Source organism: Bos grunniens, chromosome 23, assembly GCF_055505025.1.
Source record: "Bos grunniens cultivar Pamir isolate PY7600 chromosome 23, Bosgru_T2T1.0, whole genome shotgun sequence".
In the NCBI taxonomy this organism is placed as follows: Eukaryota; Metazoa; Chordata; class Mammalia; order Artiodactyla; family Bovidae; genus Bos; species Bos grunniens.
Window position 1 is genome coordinate 21225302 of NC_141187.1, and position 23328 is coordinate 21248629.

General features: G+C 44.0%; 1 protein-coding gene and 2 long non-coding RNA genes across 14 annotated transcripts in view; 1 reads left to right on the forward strand and 2 right to left on the reverse strand.

Annotated features, from left to right (window-relative positions):
* The window catches only part of PLA2G7 (phospholipase A2 group VII), a 38275-nt gene extending 22574 nt beyond the window's left edge, over window positions 1-15701 (reverse strand). For 2 of the 11 annotated variants that reach the window (XM_086371999.1, XM_086371991.1), the window contains exons 1-2: window positions 15054-15264; window positions 4082-4237 (exon numbers count right to left, since the gene is read on the reverse strand). The gene's annotated coding sequence lies outside the window, so the exon portion shown is untranslated. Of the gene's footprint in view, window positions 1-4081; window positions 4238-13801; window positions 13943-14308; window positions 14551-15053; window positions 15265-15432 lie in introns of those variants that run through there. The other 9 variants (XM_086371998.1, XM_086371993.1, XM_086371997.1 and 6 more) reach the window with 7 other exon arrangements.
* LOC147346902 (uncharacterized) lies at window positions 15539-17551 on the forward strand. The gene is made up of 2 exons (XR_015153274.1): window positions 15539-15674; window positions 15973-17551. It is a non-coding gene; the product is annotated as an uncharacterized LOC147346902 (long non-coding RNA).
* On the reverse strand, window positions 15897-23307 carry LOC147346903 (uncharacterized). 2 transcript variants are annotated; one of them, XR_015153272.1, is made up of 2 exons: window positions 23133-23307; window positions 15897-16429 (listed from the first exon to the last, which is right to left on the reverse strand). It is a non-coding gene; the product is annotated as an uncharacterized LOC147346903 (long non-coding RNA). The 2 variants fall into 2 exon arrangements; XR_015153271.1 differs by having other exon boundaries at window positions 15897-16401; window positions 23133-23281.
* Between the last annotated feature and the right edge of the window lie 21 nt (window positions 23308-23328).

Below are 23328 nucleotides of genomic sequence, written 5' to 3' on the forward strand. Positions count from 1 at the left end.
CCCAGCAAACATTCCAGGCATCCAGGCACCCCTACTCCTCCTTGGGATCTGAACCTGTGTCCCTCTTCCAGGAAGGCTCTTTGCTCTGATACCCAAATAACTGGCTCCCTCACTCCTAGGTTTGGCTTCCATGTTACCCTCTCAATGAGATCTTCCCAGTTGACTACACAAAGCCATTACCAACCATCACCAAAGTTTCCCTGGGCCAGGAAAGGATGTGATCTCTGACCTGGTTCCTCCAGGGTGCAAAATGAGAAGACACCTCCCAGCTCAGCGAGCAGAGCTCACCCATCTGGGCACAGTCAGGAGGCGGAGCCACGGGCAGCACAGAAGGCTGGATCCTCTTTGCCCAGCACATTCAGGCCATGCCTCCATCGGGGTACTATATCTGCCCGCTACTGCAATGCTCTGTTGTACAATGTGCAGAATTGCTTACCCCAGTAACCTGTGAGCTTCTCCAAAGCAGGAATTGGTCCCATTTGTCTTTCTATTATTGGTTCTTAATGAAGGGCCCAGGCTATAGTAAGCACTCCTAAATGCTTCCTGAAGGAGGATGAAAGATACTGTCTTCCTTTTGGTTTGGGCCATCAGAAAACTGAGAAACCCATTCACCAACGCTTCAGCACTAGGTTCCCAATACAAAGTGGGTGGGGCCTGGCCTCTTGGACTTTAGTGCCTGCATCCCAACTGCCTGGGTCTGAATCAAGTATGGTTTTCGATGTAACTTCTCTGTTATTTGCTCTGAGGTTTCACCCCCTCCCCACCCTTAAGTATTATTATTAGCCATCTCCTCCGTTAAACACAGAAGTTACATCACAAACCATTCAGTTAGAACCCTCTCTGTTCTAGGAATGCTACTTCTTCTTAGAATTTAAAATAAAAATGGGACAACTATTCTCTTGTAAAACATTTTTTTCTCTAACTGCAAGGAAGCAGAAGTCAGTCCTCTCTCAGGAGGTTTAACAGGCAATTCTGGATGAGAAGTCCTTCTGAAACTGAATCACTGATGCTGTGGCCAAGGCCAACTAAGTAATAAAAATATTTTGATATGTATTTTGCATCAGTTTTACATTTTATAAAAAACTGAATCAGAGCTACTTAGACCAGGAAGGGGACTTGATGAGGATTAGATTCTCGAAGAGTGAACACACACTCCTGATTAAAGTGTCCTGGGTGTCTGAGACTTGGGGTTGGTTTTCTTGCATCTCCCCTTGTTAATTTTGGTTTTGATTGGCTTTAATATTAGGCAGGAACTCTTAAAGATAAAGAAATGTTTTGATTGCAGCTCAGGCCTTCTGAATCCAAATCTTGATTATTGGTTTGGTTAAGAAATAAAAAGAAGGTGATATGAGCATAACTAATTATCTTGTACTTAGCATCTACTGTAGGCCAACACTAGATAGCTGGGTAATTTACGTAACGTCTAGTCCCCTCAATAAGGAGTAGGGTTAGGCAGGTATTGTTACCTCCATTTTACAGATAAAACACAGAGGCTTGCATTTGCAGCAACATGGATGGAACTAGAGATGATCATACTAAGCAACGTAAATCATAAAGAGAAAGAGAAATATCATATGCTATCACTTATATGTGGAATCCAGAATACGACGCAAATGAACTTATCCATGAAAGAGAAACAGGCTCACAAACATACAGAATAGACATGTGGTTGCCAAGCAGGGTGGGAGAGGGAAGGATGAGGAGTCTGGGCTTAGCAGCTGCAAACTTCCATATATAGGATGGATAAACAACAAGGTCCTACTGTATAGCCCAGGGAACTATATCCAATAGCCTGTGATAACCCATAAGGGAAAAGAATACGAAAAAGAATATATAATTGAATCACTTTGCTGTATAACAGGAATTAACACAACATTGTCAATGAGCTATATTTCAATAAAATTTAAAAATAAAAACAAACAAAACCCACTGAGGCGTGGAGAGATTGGCTTACTCTTGTATTGACTGGTGGGTTTCAGTGACTTCACTATCAAGTCCCACCCTCTGAGGCATGTGAGAAAAAAATAATCAGTATATAGGCTCTACTTTTTACTTGAACATGCACATTTATACACAAATAGAAAAAATAAAAGTCTGGATGAATATAAAGCCAGAATATTCTCAATAGTTACATTTAAGGGGCAAGATTACGGGTGATTTTTGTTTTCCTTTTTCACATGTGCTTTTCTAATCTGTCAACAGTGAACAAGCACCACTTGAGTAGGGAAAAAAAAGGAAACAAAACCCTAGCTCTTTCCTTGAGCAACTAAATCTAAATCGATGGCTTCCTGTCAGAAATAAGCTACACTCTTAGATATGCTGGGCTTCCCGGTGGCTCAGACAGTAAAGAATCCGGGTTCAATCTCTGGGTTGGGAAGATCCCCTGGAGAAGGAATGGCAACCCATTCCAGTATTCTTGCCTGGAGAATTCCATGGACAGAGGAGCCCGGCAGGCTTACAGTCCATGGGGTCACAAAGATTCAGACATGACTGAGCAACTAACACTTCCACTTAGATATTTTAGGTCCAATTTAGGGATAATGTTAGATTGGAGACTTTGCTTTAGAGCACTAATTTTAGGAGAAAGATATGTTTTAGTTTCAGTTTCAAAAACTGGAATAGGTTTTTCAAAATTTCAAATAGGACCCATGAGCTAGTCATTGTACTAGGCTTTTAAGGGAGTCCCAGTGTGTGGAATACAAGCGTGTTTTCCTGCATGGGTACGGAGTGGGGATGAAGTGTAGGATGACAAACAAAAGAGAAACATGCTTCAAAGAGTGCCCTGTTAAAAAAAGAATAGGGACTTCCCTGGTGGCCCAGCGGTTAAGAATCCATCTTCCATTGCAGAGGACTCGGGTTCGATCCCTGGTCACAGGACTAAGATCCCACATGTTGTGGAGCAACTAAGCCTGCACGCCACAACTAGGGAGACCACACATTGCAACAAAGAGCCAAAAAAAAACCGTGTCCAGTTTTGGACTTCCCCAGTGGTTCGGTGATTAAGACTCCGGGCCTCCCCTGCAGGGGATGCAGTAGGTAAATCCCTGGTCAGGGAACTAAGATCCCATCCCACATGCCTCACTGAACAGACAAAAATGTAAAATGTCTAAAAATTTTAAAAAGTGTGCCCAGTTTTGTGATCTAGATGAAGATGGAGGTAATCTACTCTGGTTCAGGTGAAGTTAGGAGACACTAATTAGTCCAATTCTGTTGTTTTATAAACAAAGAAACTGAGGCCCAGAGAGGGGAAGCAACTTGCAGGAACAACACAGTAAGTTAGTGGCCACTTTAAGATCAGAAGATCTCATTCCCTGATCACCCAGTCATCAGATTTGCAGCAGTAGTGAGCCCTCCCCAGTAGGTGAGGAGTGAAGAATGTGGATCCTGTGGAGATCTGGACAGGAAATTCCCCTGGGCAATGGGAAGGGCCTGAGTTTGCAGTCAGAAGGATCAACTCCAGGCCAATCATTGGGTATCTGGAACCTAAATCACCTAATCATTGAAATGAAAGAAACAACCTTATCTTGTAGAGTTGATGAGGTGAGAAAATGCCAACCATCAAGCCAGCAGAGTGCCCTTTTCCCTTCTTCCCCAGAAACAAGATTAGCTCCACTGGAAGCAAAGTAGATTAGATTCTCGAGATTACCTTCTAAGAAAGACCCCAGTGATCCGAAAGCCAGTAACTGTGTCCTGCCAAGCTGTCAACACAGCATCAGTGCTGCAGGCTCTGGCTCCATCAGGTTTCTCACCCTCTTCATCACTGACACTTGTGTGTGCATGTGTGCATGCTCAGTCGCTTCAGTCGTGTCCAACTCTTTGCAACACTATAGACTATAGCTGGCCAGGCTCTTCAATACATGGCATTCTCCAGGCAAGAATACTGGAGTGGGTTGCCATGCCCTCCTCCAGGGGATCTTCCGGACCCAGAGATCGAACTCATGTTTCCTGAATTGCAGGCAGATTCTTTATCCCTGAGCCACCGGGAAGCCCATCATTGACACTTGGGACCAGGTAATTCCTGGGAATGGGGTCTGTTCTGTGTATCGTAGGATGTTTAGCAGCATCCCTGACCTCTACTCACCAGATGCCAGTGGTAGCGCCCCCTCCCTTTACTTGTGACAAGCAAAAATGTCTCCAAACATTGCCAAGTGACTTCTGCAGCAGGGAGGAACTGCCTCCAGTTGAGAACCCTGGGCTACATAATGGGCAAGCGAGCACAGGCATGGGTCTGTCTTACCTAGGAGATGAGACAAAACCATACACTTAGAAACAGTGTGGAAAACCATCTTCGTATGTGTGTGTGTGTGTGTGTGTGTGCATGTGCTCAGTCATGTCTGACTCTTTGTGACCCCGTGGACTGTAGCCCACCAGGCTCCTCTGTCCATGGAATTCTATAGGCAAGAATACTGGAGTGGGTAGCTGTTCCCTTCTCCAGAGGATCTTTATGACCCAGAAATTGAACCCGGCTCTCCAGCACTGCAGGCAGATTCTTTACCGTCTGAGCTACCAGGGAAGCCATCTACTTTAAGACAAATAACTATAACTCTGAGCCCTCTTGCAAAGCAGGCAGGTGTATCTAAGTATTCCATGTATGTGCTGGTTTAGATTTACAAAGATACATGAATTCTTCATCAGTGAATTCCATATGTGATATGTATGCATCACTGCATTTGCTTTTCATCTTATTCTCCAATTAATCTAGTTGGGGATCTTCCCATGATGCCCTTGCCCAGAAGCCCCACCCCTTCCCAAAATGCCCACAGGGCTGTGTGTTCACCTCTGACAGTGCTGACTTAACCACAACAGCCTATCCACCAGACCACCCATTCAACCATCCACCCATTCAAACATCTACAGAGCACCACGTGCTGAGTACTAAGCAACCATAAGCACATGAAACCCCATGTAGGGGTTCTTGTCCATTTTCCCCCAAATGGAATGCAGCTGCTCCCACTAAAGATCCAGTACCCTTCATCTTTTTAAATTTCTCATAGTTCTACGTACTTGGTGGGGGAGGTCCTTAACAATGTTCCTCTGGTTTCGGATTCACTTCTCTAGCTTTATTGCTTAAAGTAAGCTGTTTTATTCTTTTATGTGATTTTATTATAAGAAGCCACCCATCTTCTGTGGAGGTATCACACAATTTAGGTAAATATGACCCAACGCTTCCCATGTTGCTAAAAGGAAAACAGCACTTCTTGCTTTTCCAAACAAAGAACTACTGTAATTCTCTAAGTCACTGGTTTGCTGGGACACTGGCTTCTTTTATCTTCTGAGACCTTTGGGAGGATGACCGTAAGGCTCTCTTATCTGAACACAGAGGAATAATTCATAAGAAGTCTTTCATTTCTCCCAGTCCTCTTTTCGCAGAAAAGTGCCTTTTTCTCAACTGTGGGATACAGCTTAGCTAGAAATGTATTTACATGGACCAACTAGGACCCTGAAAAGTCTAATATTGACTTTGGACATTTACAACAGGGAATCCAAAGTGACACACAGTCTTCCCAATCACAATGTATGAAAATCCACCACCACCACCAGCCAAAATAATCTTTTCTTTGAGAAAGATGTAACTGGACAGACAGCAATAACTAGTAAACAAAAAGCTGGGAACACAGGACTTATTTATTCCTTAACAGTGCCAAATTTACCACAGCAAAACCAGCGATTCTAATGGGGGTATAAAAGCCATCCTGATTATTGGATGGTAATCTGGCAAGACTTCCAACTGTCCATATCCTTTGATTTTTTCACTACTTTTCTGAGATAGGCACAGCACACAAATCTTATACACAGGGAACTAAAATCCTAAAAATGGTATACCCCTTCATTTATTCTAACTCTAGAAGAATCAACACATGGAAACCCTACAGATGTCAAACAGTAAAGGAATACCATAAATGGGATTATATTCAGTTATTTTTCTATAAGTGACATTTTAAGCAACTATATCCTTGTTTAATGAAGAAAAATATTTACTCCATTCTGAAACAGGCTAAAGGCAGCTTGAACATCAGACTATAGCAGCAATTCTCAACAGGGGCAACTTTATTCCCCAGGGGACATCTGGCAATGTCTGGAGATGTTCAAGCTAGTTTTAGAAAAGGCAGAGGAACCAGAGATCAAATTGCCAACATCCTCTGGATCATCAAAAAAGCAAGAGAGTTCCAGAAAAACATCTATTTCTGCTTTATTGACTATGCCAGAGCCTTTGACTGTGTGGATCACAGTAAACTGTGGAAAATTCTGAAAGAGATGGGAATATCAGACCACCTGACCTGACTCTTGAGAAACCTATATGCAGGTCAGGAAGCAACAGTTAGAACTGGACACGGAACAACAGACTGGTTCCAAATAGGAAAAGGAGTTCGTCAAGGCTGTATATTGTCACCCTGCTTATTTAACTTCTATGCAGAGCACATCATGAGAAACTCTGGGCTGGAAGAAGCACAAGCTGGAATCAAGATTGCCGGGAGAAATATTAATAACCTCAGATATGCAGATGACACCACCCTTATGGCAAAAAGTGAAGAGGAACTAAAGAGCCTCTTGATGAAAGTGAAAGAGGAGAGTGAAAAAGTTGGCTTAAAGCTCAACATTCAGAAAATGAAGATCATGGCATCTGGTCCCATCACTTCATGGGAAATAGATGGGGAAACAGTGGAAACAGCGTCAGACTTTATTTTTTGGGGCTCCAAAATCACTGCAGATGGTGAATGCAGCCATGAAATTAAAAGACGCTTACTCCTTGGAAGGAAAGTTATGACCAACCTAGATAGCATATTCAAAAGCAGAGACATTACTTTGCCAACAAAGGTCCATTTAGTCAAGGCTATGGTTTTTCCAGTGGTCATGTATGGATGTGAGAGTTGGACTGTGAAGAAAGCTGAGAGCCAAAGAACTGATGCTTTTGAACTGTGGTGTTGGAGAAGACTCTTGAGAGTCCCTTGGACTGCAAGGAGATCCAACCAGTCCATTCTGAAGGAGATCAGCCCTGGGATTTCTTTGGAAGGAATGATGCTAAAGCTGAAACTCCAGCACTTTGACTACCTCATGGGAAGAGTTGACTCATTGGAAAAGACTCTGATGCTAGGAGGGATTGGGGGCAGGAGGAGAAGGGGACGACAGAGGATGAGATGGCTGAATGGCATCACTGACGCGACGGACATGAGTCTGAGTGAACTCCCGGAGTTGGTGATGGACAGGGAGGCCTGGTGTGCTGTGATTCATGGGGTCGCAAAGAGTCGGACACGACTGATCGACTGAACTGAACTGAACCTATGCTAATGCTATGCTAAGTCACTTCAGTCGTGTCCGACTCTGTGTGACCCCATAGACAGCAGCCACTAGGCTCCCCCATCCCTGGGATTCTCCAGGCAAGAACACTGGAGTGGCTTGCCATTTCCTTCTCCATTGCATGAAAGTGAAAAGTGAAAGCAAAGTCGCTCAGTCATGTCCGACTCTTAGCGACCCCATGGACTGCAGCCTACCAGGCTCCTCCATTCATGGGATTTTCCAAGCAAGAGTACTGGAGTGGGGTGCCATTGCCTTCTCTGCTGGAAACATTTTTGGTTGTCACAACTGAGAGGTGACTATTACTGGCATCTGGAGGGCAGAGACCATGAATGATGCTAAACATCTTACAATACACAGGACAGACCCACAACACAGACATTTATAGCTCAAAATGCAAACAATGCTGAGATGGAGAGACCTTGGTATAAAAGGATACGGGTGAAACCGTATCCTTTAATAATAAACCATATTCTTTAATAATAAAGAATATTTATTCTATTCTGAAACAGGCTATAGGAAGGTAGATGCCTGGTAAATACAAGGAAGAACTTTTAACATAATCAGGTAATTTATGATGTATTCCTTACAATGTAGAGAGAGCTCACTATCATATAAAGGATTCTAACGGAGCTAACTGGTCCTATACCGGGATGCTGAAAAAGGTAGAGGTCCTTGGGTGTAGTTGGACTCTGAGTTTTCACCTTTAGTAAAGATATGCTGCTGCTGCAGCTAAGTCGCTTCAGTTGTGTCCGACTCTGTTCGAACCCATAGACGGCAGCCCACCAGGCCCCGCCGTCCCTGGGATTCTCCAGGCAAGAACACTGGAGTGGGTTGCCATTTCCTTCTCCATTGCATGAAAGTGAAAAGTGAAATCGAAGTCGCTCAGTCATGTCTGACTCTTAGAGACTCCATGGACTGCAGCCTACCAGGTTCCTCCGTCCATGGGATTTTCCAGGCAAGAGTACTGGAGTGGGGTGCCATTGCCTTCTCCTAGTAAAGATATATGATTCCATTTAAAAGTGTCAGCAAACATTTCCTGCTGCTGCTAAGTTGCTTCAGTCGTGTCCGACTCTGTGCGACCCCATAGACGGCAGCCTGCCAGGCTCCACCATCCCTGGGATTCTCCAGGCAAGAACACCGGAGTGGGTTGCCATTTCCTTCTCCAATGCATGAAAGGGAAAGGTGAAAGTGAAGTCGCTCAGTCGTGTCCAACTCTTCGCGACCCCATGGACTGCAGCCTACCAGGCTCCTCCATCCATGGGATTTTCCAAGCAAGAGTACTTATTATTATTGAAACTAGGAAAGAGAAAACACAATACCTGCTCTACTAATTTGTTTTATTTCTACCATATTAGCTAATAGGATCAAAACTTAATATGGACATTATCCCAAATGTGCAATATGCAAGTGACTTCTGCAGAAAAGTCTAAAGCCTCTTATCCTGGGCACAAGCTGATACAGTTCTTGTGCAATCATTTCACAACCTAAGAAAAGAGATATGGCCAAAAAAAAAGAAGCAGCAGTTCCCTATTGTGGAACCAATTTCGTGATTCTACTCATATTTAGAACACTGGAGCTCATTTGCCTCCACTTTGCAAATATCCATATGTTTGCTGCCGTCTGTGGTTTTCAAATCACAAACGGTTAAGTTATCTAAGATCTCTGGGCCGTTTGCAGCCATATTGGAAGCATTCTGGTACTTTCCGTGCCAGTTAAACCACATCTCATTGAACTAGCCCAGCTTTAAAGGCTTCGACAAATGACAGTTTACTTAAAGGGACAATAACCCAGCAATAACCAAACAGATGAGGGAACAAGGCAACAAGTCACATGAGGAGCTGTTGAAGGAAACAGGGATGTTTACACTGGGGGAAACCCAGATGGCACATGACAGCCACAGTTTCATGGAAAAGGGATGAGTCCTACGTGGACCCAGACTGTAGAACTCTGTTAGCTGGAGCTCTTGGACAAGTACCACATTCTCTCTATCACAGGAGCAGTTGAAGCGCACATCTGCGGAACACCATCAAGCATACTGGAGAAGGAATTCCTGCATTTGGATAAGGGTGAATGTGAACTGGACAGGCCAGACTAGATAACCCTAACCCTAGGGCTCCCAGTTAGGTAACTTAAGTGAGCTCAACAGACCCTGTGTAATAGAAAAACTATGGTGGGGGCTGCGGTAGATGGGGCCATCTGAAAGGGCCCAGGTATATCGCAGTTGGTTGCTGTCATGTGGGAATGAGCTCTTCAAGTTACCAGATCTTCATTTTTTTTTTTTCAATTAAAGCCAGAAAACCATGCTACTGCTAAGTCACTTCAGTCGTGTCCGACTCTGTGAGACTCCATAGATGGCAGCCCACCAGGCTCCCCCACCCCTGGGATTCTCCAGGCAAGAACACTGGAGTGGGTTGTCATTTCCTTCTCCAATGCATGAAAGTGAAAAGTGAAAGTGAAGTTGCTCAGTCGTGTCCGACCCTCAGCGACCCCATGGACTGCAGCCTTCCAGGTTCCTCTGTCCATGGGATTTTCCAGGCAGGAGTACTGGAGTGGGGTGTCATTGTATGTAAAACCTATTGATTTTTAAAGAAGAGCACCTAATCCAATATTCCAAAGCATTATATAAGTTAAACAGAAAATGCTGTGGCCTCTGGGAGAAACTGTAATGTCTTCCTTAAAGATGCCCTAACCACCCTCAACCCTAAGGGACTCTGATAGTAAATAAGGCAAGAGAGAAAGCGTACAGATTCTAGAATTACGGTCACATCTTGTCTGCAATTTGAATCACCAGTCTGACCACTTCAAGGTCAGATGAGCCGACCAATCAATAATTAATAAGGTCTGGCAAGGGGAAGCTAACTGGGGAACCACTAAGTCACTGAGAACTGCATTGCACAAGATGTAAATGAGGAAAGGCTTCTATTTCCCTCTAACAGACACCTTTTCTTCTAGTATGCTGCATGTCAAAATGAGGCAGGGAAGAGAAACAGATTTTCTCAGCTGTCTGGCTGCTGAGAAGGTCAGGCCTACCGTAGCTGGTAAACAACTTTGAAACTCTTGCCTGGTCCCCAGAAACTGTGATCAACTAGGGAAAATTCAAGAGTTTCCTCTGAGAGAGGACGCTTCGCTAAGGGAAATAATCCTATTCAGCCCTGGTTCCCAGCCCCCTCCAGAAATTCTGCTGTCATGTATAGGTTTTCAGTTGTCAACAGATCTTTGCACACACACATATCTGTACCCAGCCATATCCAGCACAAAGACAAATCTGCCAAATTAAAAAAAAAAAAATAGTTTCCAAGTCTAGCTTCTATTCTGAATTTTATCTGATTACATTAAAATTTTAAAAGTAAGCTGGCTAAAATAAATAAATAAGGCAACAATACTCCAATACAAAATAATTAAATAAAAAAGTAAGCTGGCTATACAATACAGTATTTTTAACTATAGTCATCACGCTATGTATGATATCCCCAGGGCTTATATATTTTATAACTGGATGTTTGAGCCTTTTGACCATCATTGCTCATTTCTGAATTTTAGTTTATACTGAATATCAGTTTAATAAACTACCTTTTATCCCACATTAAAATTTTTGATGGAGTATGTTTAAAAAGCAAACTGGCTATTATGTTAGCATTAATTTCCCTGCCTTCTATGACGGTATGTTTCATTAGTAATTCTTGATTTAGGTTTTTCAACACCCTGAGCAGAGCAAAATATTTTTTTATGTTTAGTAAATTATATTTATGGAAAAGAATAAATAAAAAGACATTGAAACTGGTATAAAATGTTGGCAAATGAAGCACAAGGAATTCAAAGTAGCATAATATTAGCATATTAGAATAGTAACAAAATCTTACATTACTTCATTTTTAAATTTTTATTGGAGTACAACTGCTTTATAATGTTGTGTTAGTTCCTCCTATACAGCAAAATGAATCAGCCATACTTATACACAGGTGTTTATTCTTAGTCACATCCAACTCTTTGCAACCTTCTGGGTAACCCACCAGGCTAAAGCCCACCAGGCTCCTGTCCATGGGAAGAATACTGGAGTGGGTTGCCACCTTCTCCTTCAGGTGATCTTCCTGACCCAGGGATCGAATCCACATCTCCTGTGTCTCCTGCACTGCAGGCAGATTTTTTACCTGCTGAGCCACCAGGGAAGCCACTTATACATCCATTGTCTCCCTTTTGGACTTCCTCACCATTCAGGTCGCCACAGTGGATTGAGTAGAGCTCCCTGTGCTATACAGTAGGTGCTCATTAGTTATCTATTTTATATACAGTATCAATAGTGTATAGTGTCAACTCCAATCTCCCAATTCCTCGCACTCACCCCCCTACCTGCTTGGTATCCATACAGCTGTTCTCTGTGTCTGTGTCTCTATTTCTGCTTTGCAAATAGGACTGCTTTACTTTAAAGAACATATTCATTAGCTTATTCGTTTTTGCAAGATGAGTGGACCAGACATAGCAATGTCATCTCACTATGCAGATGGGAAATTTGAGACAGAAACATGAAGTGACTTCCCATTCTGCCCCAAAACACAGACTGCTCCCACACCCTGGTAAATCTCCATAATAAATATACCTGGAGACAGTTTCATCACCTCTCCTCTTCTCCTCCTATTACCCATCCTCCACAGAGTACCCAGAGGAACCCTCAAGAAAAATGTAAATCTACCAAGTCTTGCCTCTGCTCAAGGCTACCCACTGCACTTGAAACAAAGTCCAAACTGCTTACCTCAGCCTCCCAGTCTCTGCCCAGCCTGGATTTAGCCTCATGCCTCTGCCACCCTCCTCCTTCCCTTCTGCAGACTCACTGCCCTCAGCTATGCCTGGACCAAATCAAGCTAGTTTCCAGCCCCGCGTGCCTGTGGTTCTCTCCACCAGAACTGCCTGTCCATCTTCTGGAGGCTCATCCTAAAGCCATCTCTCAAGAAAGTCTTTTTTAAAACGCAATCAAGAAGCCCATCACACACACACACACACACCCCAGTACTCTATTACAGCATCTTTTTTTCCATTTGCTTTAAAACATCTAGTCCTTTCCAAATTGACCTTGCTCATCCCTTGGTTCTAGAAAGTGAACTCCATGAGTAAAGAGACAGCACTGCTATACTCACTGCACCTGACATGTTGTTGGTGCTCAATAAAGATTTCTTGAGGTTAGTGAAGGAATGAATGAAGTTTGTACGAGGAATCAACTAGCCCACATAACTCAGTTGATACCTATTTAGATAGCAGAGTTTTTCTTTCTCCTCAACTGCTATGTTTATTTTTTTAAACTACAAGCTTATATATACTAGACTGTTAGACTGTGTCTATTAGTGTGTTATGAGTCATTCCAGTAACGTGGAGCAAAGGACAGGACTCTGAACAGGTGCTTGGCTTCATAGAGAAAGGCAGTAAGAACCCACGGCCTGTCCCTTCAAACTACAAAGCTTCCTCGAAATTCTGGAAATTCTGGTAAAAGGAAAGCCTACATTTTCTGCCTCTTCACAACCGTTTCATAGCAGTTACTGCTGACTGTACTTACACTTTTATGTTTTTAAACTAGTTTCCTTACTGCTGAAAATACTGACAAATGGATATGATTAGCCTTTCTAAATAAGAAAAAGAGTTGCTTTCTTAGTGAAAGCAAAAAAAAAAAAAAAACTAGAAATTCTGGAACAGTATGATTTTAGAGCTAAATGTTCCCCTTCAGCTTCTCTTCACTCATTACTTTGTCTTCAATGCATCACGTTTATGGAAATTTCTCAATGTCTCAAAAAGTCTGACCTCAGTTATCAAAAGGGTCTTGAAAAAAATTTCAGGCTGATCCTCAGGATGATCCTAAATAACCTCAGGATGATCTTTGTTTTCAGGAAATATCCATTTTCTAAGATGTCAGGGTAAGGAATACAGATTCCTAACACCAGCTGGCATTCTCAGGGCTCACTCCAGTTGCCCAGGTACCTAGTTAGCTCTTTCCTTGATGCTCTACACGGAGAGCCTCAAAAAGGGTGGTAAACTGTATCGGATCACAAAGCTAGCTGGGTGATGGAACACGCGTTCGTCACCACTGAAGTTTAAAAGGTACGATACACAGTGGAGGAGAAATGAGCAACCAGTTGCCCAGGGTTCTGCGTGCTGGAAACTCCTCCAGATGCTGGGCAAACTCTTTCACACCTCAGCGAGAATTTCTCAGCTGTAAAAGGAGTGAAGTGAAAGTCGCTCGGTCAACTCTTAGAGATCCCATGGACTATACACTCCATGGAATTCTCCAGGCCAGAATACTGGAGTGGATAGCCTTTCCCTTCTCCAGGGGATCTTCCCAACCCAGGGTTCCAACCCAGGTCTCCCGCATTGCCCGCTAATTCTTTACCAAGGGAGTCACCAGGGAAGCCCACGTAAAAGGAGTGGCTGAACCAAAGTAATCACTGCCCCCCTCAACTCTGCTAGTCCTTCACCCTCAATGGCTTGAGTAAGAAGGGTCCATTTCCACGAAAAGCATCATGACCTCAGCCGTGACAGAGTTCTTGCACAAATGGCCGAGGGTGGGGGTGACATTCAGTGCCGGTATGCGACGAGTAGCAGAGAGGGCGAGAAAAGGCCAAGTCCGGGGCTCTCTCACCAGCTTCAGCAGGTCCACCAGAAAGCCCTTTGCGAGGAAATCGGAGAATGCTGGCAGCTTGCCAGTGCCTCCTGGTGGCCAGAAAGCCATCCCTTCCCCTTTCCCTTCCCCGACCCCTTCTCCTTCCCCTCCGTACGGTCCAGCCCAATACTTAAAGCCCAGATCCCCGAGTTCGGTGTTAGCCCAAGACCACGTACTGTGGCTTCCGTAACTATCAACATTCTGAAGCATTTCCAGCTCCTACTCAAAGAGACCAACCTCCCGGCTCAGCATTCTTACTGGGGTCAAAGCTAATTTTTGCAAGACTGATCTGTTAACACAAATCCGTCTAGAACCTGATCAGCCAAGTCTTTCAAGGGCGGCCACGCACCTCTCCCTCCTCCCTCCTCTCACCTCCGCAACCTTCCCGGGAACCACAGGTCTGAATGAAAGCCTGACCTTGTCGTTTTCAGAGATAGAAAGGTCTACGAGAGGCTCCAGAGGGTGAAGGGGAAGAGAATATTCCCTGCTTTCTGGTTCCGTTGACTTAAAAACAAAACAAGCCTCTCCCTCATTCAGGGTATGGAGCAACACTCCTCAGAGGGAGGTGTGTGTTTCTTTTGAGCACGCGGGTAACCCACGGATAAGAAAGCTTCTACTCCCCAGAGGGAGGTGTGTGTGTGTGTGTGTGTGTGTGTGCGTGTGCGTGTGTGTGTGTGTATGTGTGTGTGTGTGTTTCTTTTGAGCACGCGGGTGACCCACGGATAAGAACGCTTTCAGTGCTCCGGGATCCCGCGGCCGGCCGGATTCCCTCTCAGTACCAAACTCTTAGAGGTTACTTCCCGGGGGAAAAAGGTCTGGGAGAACTGAATTCAAATTCCATCACTCTCCCCGCAAGGATCCCAGAGCTGCTAGGAGGGCGGCGGGGACCGAGAGTCCAACTCCGGCTTGGGGGTGGGTGCGGGTTGAGTCCCAGTCCCCCAACCTCCAGCACCCACATCGTCCCATCCCTATCTTCCCAGCGCACCAGCCTCCCCAGCACCCCCATTTTTCCATTCACCCCATCCTCCCATCCCCCAACATCCCAGCCACCCACCCTCACCCCACCCCCAGCCCGCGGCCGCACGGGGCTCCAGCCCGCCTGGGGGTCCCTCCTCACCCGGACGCCGCGGTGAACTGCTCGCGAGAACCGGGACAAGGCTTTACGATCCCGCCTGCTGCCTGCTTGTTGCCAGCACCGCGGGCTCTGTCGCCCGCAGTCACCGCGTCACCCTGGCCGCGGGGCGCTGGGGCGGGGGGCTGCGCGCCGGTTTTGCGCACGTTCAGCTCCAGGCGGTCTGGTAGCCCCGACCCTGGCCTGCCCCGGCGCCGCAGGAGGAGGGAGGGGGAGGAGCTGTGTGACCGCCGGCCTCCCACTGATCCGGGCGCTGGGACGGGCGAGCTCCGCGCACACCGCACACCCGCAGGGCTTGGAGTCCGCAAGCTGGACCCCCGGATTAACTTATCCCTCTACCCACCCGCCCCCCGCGAGGACCTACCCACACGTGTAGAGGGCAGGTGTTGCGTCTCCACTTCCTGTTCTCAGCCTCGATTCTGATCAGACCTTCCCCAGTTTCATTAACTCCCTGCTTTGTTTATTTCACTGAATCCCTGGCTACTTTTTCCATCTGCGATCCGCAGTGCCCCGCGTATCCCGCTTTCCGCTCGGTAGTATTACCGCATTGGACGCCAACTCAGAAATTATATGGAAGATGCTTCGGCTTGGAAGACCTGCCCCTGAGTTAGTTTCATTTCTCCGTGTAAATACAGTGAAGGGCAATCAGTAAGAGCTTTTATTGGGGGAAACGGTGTAAAAAGGAGCCATCCCAGTTCTTTGGGGTTTAACTGAAATCCCTTCCTTTATTTTCCAATGCTTTCTCCTCAATCCACTTTCTAATTTAATCCTATTCATTTAAAGCTTCAGTGAGAGACGCAGAGAAAATAATTTGAAATTCATGCGCAGTTAATTCTTTGTATTTTTTATTTTTGGCAAGGTTGACAGGTCTGTAGATGAAATTTATTTTATTTTTTTATTTAAGGAGGACTCTGAATAAGACGGGTTCGGTCCCTGGATTGGGAAGATCCCCCGGAGAAAGAAACGGCAACCCACTCCAGTATTCTTGTCTGAAAAATCCCATGGACAGAGGAGCCTGGCAGGCTACCATCCATAGTGTCGAAGAGTCGGACACTATTAAATTGATGTGGAACACGCATACTGGATAAGAAGGCATGGATTATAGTTCCTTTCTGTCGCGTATTAGTGGCCATGAACTTGAGCATGTTCTTTATCCTTTCTGCTTCTCAGTTTCCTCATCGGTTGGAGAAGGAAATGGCAACCCACTCCAGTATTCTTGCCTGGAGAATCCCATGGACGGAGGAGCTTGGTGGGCTACAGTCTACGGGTCCCAAAGAGGCGGACACGACTGAGAGACTTCACTTTCACTTTCTTCCTCATGGGTAAAGTGGGGCTAATCAAAATACATTAGTCAGAGGCGCCTTGTGAAAATGAAATGGAAATATACATGAAATACTTAGGACGGAACCTGGCATGGGAGAAGCAGTCACACAGGTATTTAACAGTATTATCTTTAAGGAAGTTGTGACATTTAAATCTAACAATAGATGCAAATTTAAATTAACCTATCTCAGCCTAGTGACAATTTCCTGTACTTCCTGGAATAACCTCCTATGATACAAATTGTCCCAGAATATTAATCTAAAAGGGAACATGATACCCTACTCAAGAGGTCACTCAGGACCTCCTCCCTTTGCCCTTTAAGACTGGGTGAATATTTAGAAGACAAAATCAGAAGATTCATCATCCCACCTAAAAAGGTGGTGGGCTTTGAAAGCAGGTCTTGAAGGCTAGTATGAAATACTTTCTTTGTTCAATGCCAACTCTATGCCCTCTCTCATTGTAATCAGATCACACTCTCTGAGGATGTTAGAGTGGCTAGCATTTAGCAGGTTAACATCCTGAGAAGGTTTCCAGTGTAGGGGTGCCAGATTCAGTAAATGAAACACAGAACACCCCATTAAATTTGAATTCCAGACAAACCACAAAAAGGTTTTAGTATAAGTCGACTGCATGCAATATTTGAAACCTACTTATACTCAAAATTATGTGTTGTTCGTTTGAAATTCAAATTTAACTAGGCTTCCTATACTTTTTCTGGCAACCCTAGTCCAGTGAAATGAATGCATAAGCCTCAGATTCCAAAAGGATGACAAGTCAACATAGACATACAGATTATAAGGTGGGTTTGATAAGGGTTTTGTTTTTGTTTTTAATATTAGAGCTCAAAGAATTAAAAAAAAATTTTTTTGGCCATGCTATGAGGCATGCAAGATCTTAGTTCCCCAACCCAGGATTGAACCTCACCCCCTGCAGTGCAAGTGCAAAGTCTTAACCACCCCCTAGCCATGCCGTGCCATGCTAAGTCAGTAGTGTCCAACTCTGTGTGACCCTATGGACTATAGCCTTCCAGGATCCTTGTCCTTGGGATTCTCCAGGCAAGAATACTAGAGCGGGTTGCTAGACCCCCAGGGAAGTCCCTTATTTTTGTTTTGATGTGGTGAAAAAAATTCACTTCTGTTTATAAATTGATTCTGTTTTGATCTGTTTTGCCGTTTCTTACCTCTTCATTCTTACTTCCCTTTCTCATTAACATAGCAGTGCTTCTTAACTCTGATGACTGTCTTCAATCAAGATATTGGAATAAATAGTAATAATGTACTCAGTAGTGTTTTCAAATAGTGTTTACTGAGGGCAAACTGTATATTAGGTACCATTTCAAGGATGACTAGCCCTGGAGGCTAGGGAAATGACACCACAGTGAGCCTTCCCTATGTAGGTACGTCCAGGACTGTGGGGTTTCTGAGAAGTGAGTTATTAATTCTCCTTGGAAGGGGTGGAAGTGAAAGGCATCCTTACTGCACAGGGTCCACGGAAAAGAGACTATGATACAGATAAGCCAAGGAGGGAAGTCCCTGGGTGATGGCTGTGCCTTGGCCTGGAAACTAACCCATCCTGATTAAAGCAATGAAACTGGAGGGAACAATGGGATTCAATAAAACTGAAAGTGTATAATTGGAAACTTGGAAATCTTTGAGTCCTGTAGAAGATAACAAAATGTAGAAGAAAAAAAAAGTTAAATTACTTAAATTTAAAATTAAAACTTATCCCTGCTGGAGAGACTGCACATTTTTCAATTCTGTCTGCAATGATTTCACATGGATGGCTTGAAATCATCCCAGTGAGAACCTCATGTTATAGGAATTAGCAAACACTACAAAATGTGATCTTTGTCCCCTCTAGAGAGACAGCACACCTCTGAGTGGTTAGCTATAACTGGTCTGAAGCTCAGTATAGAGACCCGGACAGAAGTTGTTTATTAGGAGATAAAAGTACTGAGAATATGCACGGAACTGGCACGGAGGGTTTAAACAGAGCAAAGGCAGAAGATAAAATTCTCAATAACATCACATTCATGGAAGAAGGTAGGAAGAAAAGAAGGTGGTGAATGAAAATGAGAGGTTGGTCAAAGTGAGGATAGAAAATGGGAGAGAGAAGCTGTACAGAAGTCAAGAGAGAAAGGAGTTTTAAAAGTATGTTTGACATGGTTGATTAAACAGAACGGACTAAAGCAAGGGCTGTGGGATTTCTCATTTAGGAAGGTCTTGTTAACCCCTTAATCAACTTGAGTATAATACAGCAGTGAAGGCAGGGGGTCAGTAAGGTAAAGAGGTGAGGATACGAAGACAATATGTGTAGACTTTTAAGACAGTTAATGGAAAACAAAAGAAAAGACATATGGCAACAGTGTGAGTGAAAGAAAAAATGAGGAGAGTGAAAATCTGGGGGATGGTCAGGAGATCTGCCCAAGGATGTTGGAATTTTTCTGAGCCCTGAGGTGACTGGAATCCACTTCTTAGTCATGGAGTCAGTCTGTCTGGTGGTGAACTTTCCCCAGGGAAGTTTGCCAGACTAGAAACTAGGCCGGAGAGGAGAATTACATGGGCCTGGACCTGGGCGAGCAAATTAGCCAGAGGCAGTGAAAAAAGGAAGGAATTGATGTTAATGTAGAAATATGGAATTTTTAGATAGAGATCTAAACAAAACAAAGGAGAAAATATCGAATATGAGGGTTCCCTCATAACCCCAACCGCATTAGGTAATTATTTAACATTGTGGTGCATATCTTTCAGATATCTTTTCAGAGGTAAATGTAGTAATTAAGAGGGCTGTGTCAGACAGACCTGGGCTCCAATCGAGTTCTACCTTTACTAGCTCTAAGGCCTAGGGCAATTTACAGACTTTTAACCCCTCTAACTGAGGGGTTAAATAATTGTTAAATAATTACCTAATGAGGTTGGGGTTATGAGGGAACCCTCATATTCAACATTTTCCTTTGTGGCTCAGCTGGTAAAGAATCCGCCTGCAATGCCAGAGACCTGGGTTCGATCCCTGGGTTGGGAAGATCCCCTGGCGAAGGCAATGGCAGCCCACTCCAGTATTCTTGCCTGGAAAATCCCATGGATTGCGGAGCCTGCCATCCATGGGGTCACAAAGAGTCCGACACGACTGAGCGACTTCACTTTCACTTTCTTAATACCTTCTGTAGACTTGATTGATTTATGGACTCTTGGAACTATGGATGTTACAACTGACTTGTTTGTATCCATTCAGTAAGTGGACTCTAAGATCTGGCTTGCCAAACTGGTTTCCAGGACATTTTTGCTTGCTCCAGTCATTGATAACACCCCTACTAAACTCAGTCAAGATGTAGGAGGCTTTGTACTAAGTCTAAGATACCTGGTTTCTCTCAGTGACACTATGATTCATAGTCACTTGACTCTCTTATCCAGCCGCCAAGTTATCTGATTTTGCACCTACAGTGTCATCAATTTCTCCTTCCCATTTCCACAGCTACCATCCTAATCAAGTCCTTAAAAGCTCTATCCTTGACAATTACAAAATGTCCCTTTTGTCTGCATGAGTTATAGGTGCTCATTCAACTAATCTAAATTCAATGTATATTCTTTTAAGCTTTTTGTCATAAAACAAATAATATATGTAAACTATGTTATTGGTCATTTTTGTAATATTCTATTTTAACTTAGTAGTATAATACTAGGTCTTCCCTGGTAGCTCAGTGGTAAAGAATCTGCCTTTCAATGCAGGAGATGTGGGTTCCATGGGTTGGAAGATCCCCTGATGGAGGAAAAGACAACCCACTCCAATACTCTTACCTGGGAAATCCCATGGACAGAGGAACCTGGTGGGCTACAGTCCATGGGGTCACAAAAGAATCAGACATGACTTAGCAACTAAACAGCAACAGTATAACACTAACTTTTTAGCAAGCTAATAAATACACATATATAGTATCATTTAAAAAGGCTGTATATTATTTTGCCGTATAATGAAAATCTGGAAAGCTGGGTTTAATACCTTTTTATTAGAAAACTAGGTTATTTGTAATTCATAATTTTTGAAATAGCACTTCTGTGCATATTCTTAAAGTTAAATTTTTGTATATGTTTTTATTGATTTCTTTGTGATAAATCCCTAGAAATACGTTTTCTCAAAGTATATGCATTTTTAAAGCCTTCTAACTCTCTCTCCCTCTTCTATGGGTGCCCTTACCCCAGAAGACATTATACCACCTTGTGACAAAACTACTTCTCTAAAAATGCTGGACTTGTAATCCTCTTACTTCCCCATTCAGAAACTGTCAATGGTTTCTGTTGTGCACAGGGAGAAATAAGGTCCAGATGTCCTGACTGGCGCTTGCGGCCTTCTAGGATCTGGCCTCAAACTCCTTTTCATTTAGGTCTTTCACTTTATACACAGTCATTCTGGCCTCCATGCTGGGGCATTGCTTTTGCTTGTAGAATCTTGTCCTTCTGATCTGGATCCTGACGAGAAGCATGTATTATCCTCAAACTGGTTTATTTGATGAGTGTTTGATAAAGTGACTGTTTCTAAAAGTGAGAGCAGGGTTTAGGGAACCCCACAAGGCAGCATGCAATGCCTCTTTAGACACCCTGGGCCTGAAGGAGCAAATGGGAGAGACTTCCTCGAGGGAACTGAGCCTGAGGCAGGCCTACAGGAGGTGATAGGGAAGATGAAGTGTCTGGACAAGGGCTACTCAGTGGAAGGGGTACCTGGTACCAAGACAGTAATACAAATCCCTTATAGAAGAAGTCCATGCAAAAGTCAGCATATGATGAAGCTACAAAGACCCACATTCAAGTTGTGCAGAAACAGGAGAGGCTGAGAGCAGACCTGCAGCTGTGTCTTTGAAGGTGGTCTCTGAAGGACACCCGATGGCAAAATAGCACCTTAAAGAAAAGACCAATCTGCAAATCCTCTCTCCCCAGAACAAGCTTTCATAAATCTCACCCCGGATTGGCACACATTTCCAGCTTGTGCTGATCAGCAGAAAAGCTGGAATCCTAGACCCAGCACATCCTTCTCCTCTTGATCCTAGGGATGGTCCCAGATGTCAACCAAGTTCCTGCTCCCTAACAAAGTGACCCCATGCAAGCTCCTAGAATACATGTGTGTGCTTAATCACTCAGTTGTGCTGACTCTCTTGTGATCCCATGGACTGTAGCTTGCCAGTCCTCTGCCATGGAATTCCCCAGGCAAGAATCCTGGAGTAGGTTGCCATCCCCTCCTCCAGGGTATCCTCCTAACCTAGGGATCAAACCCAAGTCTCCTACATTGGCAGCAGATTATTTAACCACTGCACCACTAGGGACAGCCATGAAAGCTCCTACAAGCTGGTTATAGGAGGAAGGGAATGTGTGATCCAGAATTCACAAGTGAACCCTGCCTGACTCTCACCCTCCCAGGCCTAAGTGCAAGGAACGCCAGAACTTCCCAGAGATCTAGATTCTGACAATAACACCATTAGGTACTAAGTCTGATTAATGTTCTCACACTCAGCTCCCAACAGGAAGTAGACAGACCTGGTCTAAGTAGGCTTAAGCCCTCTAAGACTCAGTTTCCTTGCTTGGAAACTACCTATATTTCAGACTTGGCATTAGGATTGATGAGATAATATCCATAAAACTCCTAGAACAAGGTCTGATGCACAAAGACGTTTAACAAAGAGTTAATTTCCTTCCTGCCACACCCAGCTCCCATATCACCATTCTATCTGCCTCATTGTCTTGTCTCTTTCACAATATTGATTTGAGACTGGAACTGCATTGTTTCCCAGGTGGGGAAAGCTTAAACTTAATTGCTTTTGCATGTGACTTTAATTTATCTTGGCAAGTGACTTTGATGCTTTTGAAATGCAGTGTTGGAGAGTCCCTTGGACAGCAAGGAGATCAAATCAGTCAATCCTAAAGGAAATTAGTCCTGAATATTCATTGGCAGAATAGATAAGAACATGGCTACTGCAGCCAAACTACTGAGTTGTCCAACGACTGGGTTTATAACCTTAGGAGAGTTACTTGATTACTGTGTGCCTTAGTTTGCTCTTCTGTAAAGTAGGAATCATAATTGTACCTGCTCCACATGATTAAACTTGTAAATATACCCTAAAGCACTAAGAACAAAACTTATATAGGTTTGTTATTATCTTCTTTCAAATTGGAGGGAGGTAGAAAAGGATCAAATCACAGCATTCCGAACTGGGGGTCGCCCGTAAGCAGTATATATGCAAGAGAGTGGCAAACTGGCCAGCTCAAACTTGAAGTTACTGTGCACCTACTCTGTATGTTGAGCTTAACTGGGGTGGGAGAATTGGGAAGAGATGAATTAAAACACAATAGCAGCAGCTGTATACCACAGGGAATTCTGTGAACTCAGCTTGGTGCTCTGTGAAGCCTAGAAGGGTGGGATAAGGGTGGCTCAAGAGGGAGGGGATATATGTATACTTACAGCTGATTCACATTGTTGTATGGCAGAAACCAGCACAAAATTGTAAAGCAATTATCAGACAATTAAACAAACAAACCAATAGCAAGGACTTCCCTGGTGGTACAATGCAGGGGGCCTGGGTTCAATCCTTGGTCAAGGAACTAGATCCCACATGCCACAACTAAGACCCAGGGCAGCCAAATAAATAATAATTAAATTTAAGTAAATACTATTTTTTAAAAAAGCACAGTAGTAGTGTGCTGAATATGAGGGGCACACATTGCTTTCATAACTTCAAGCTGGCTACCAACAGCTTACCTCCTCCATGGTATCTTGAGAACGGGTGATCTTTTTGTTTGTTTTTTAATTTTCATGGTTTCTAATCAAATAGAGTTCCAAACAGCCTGTTAAAGACGTCAGTTGAACTACAGAAGCAGACACGAATGGCTGAATAGCATCAGTGCCAGTAGAGGGACAGTCTCCGCCCACAATAGAGGGGCCCAAGTGAGGCTGA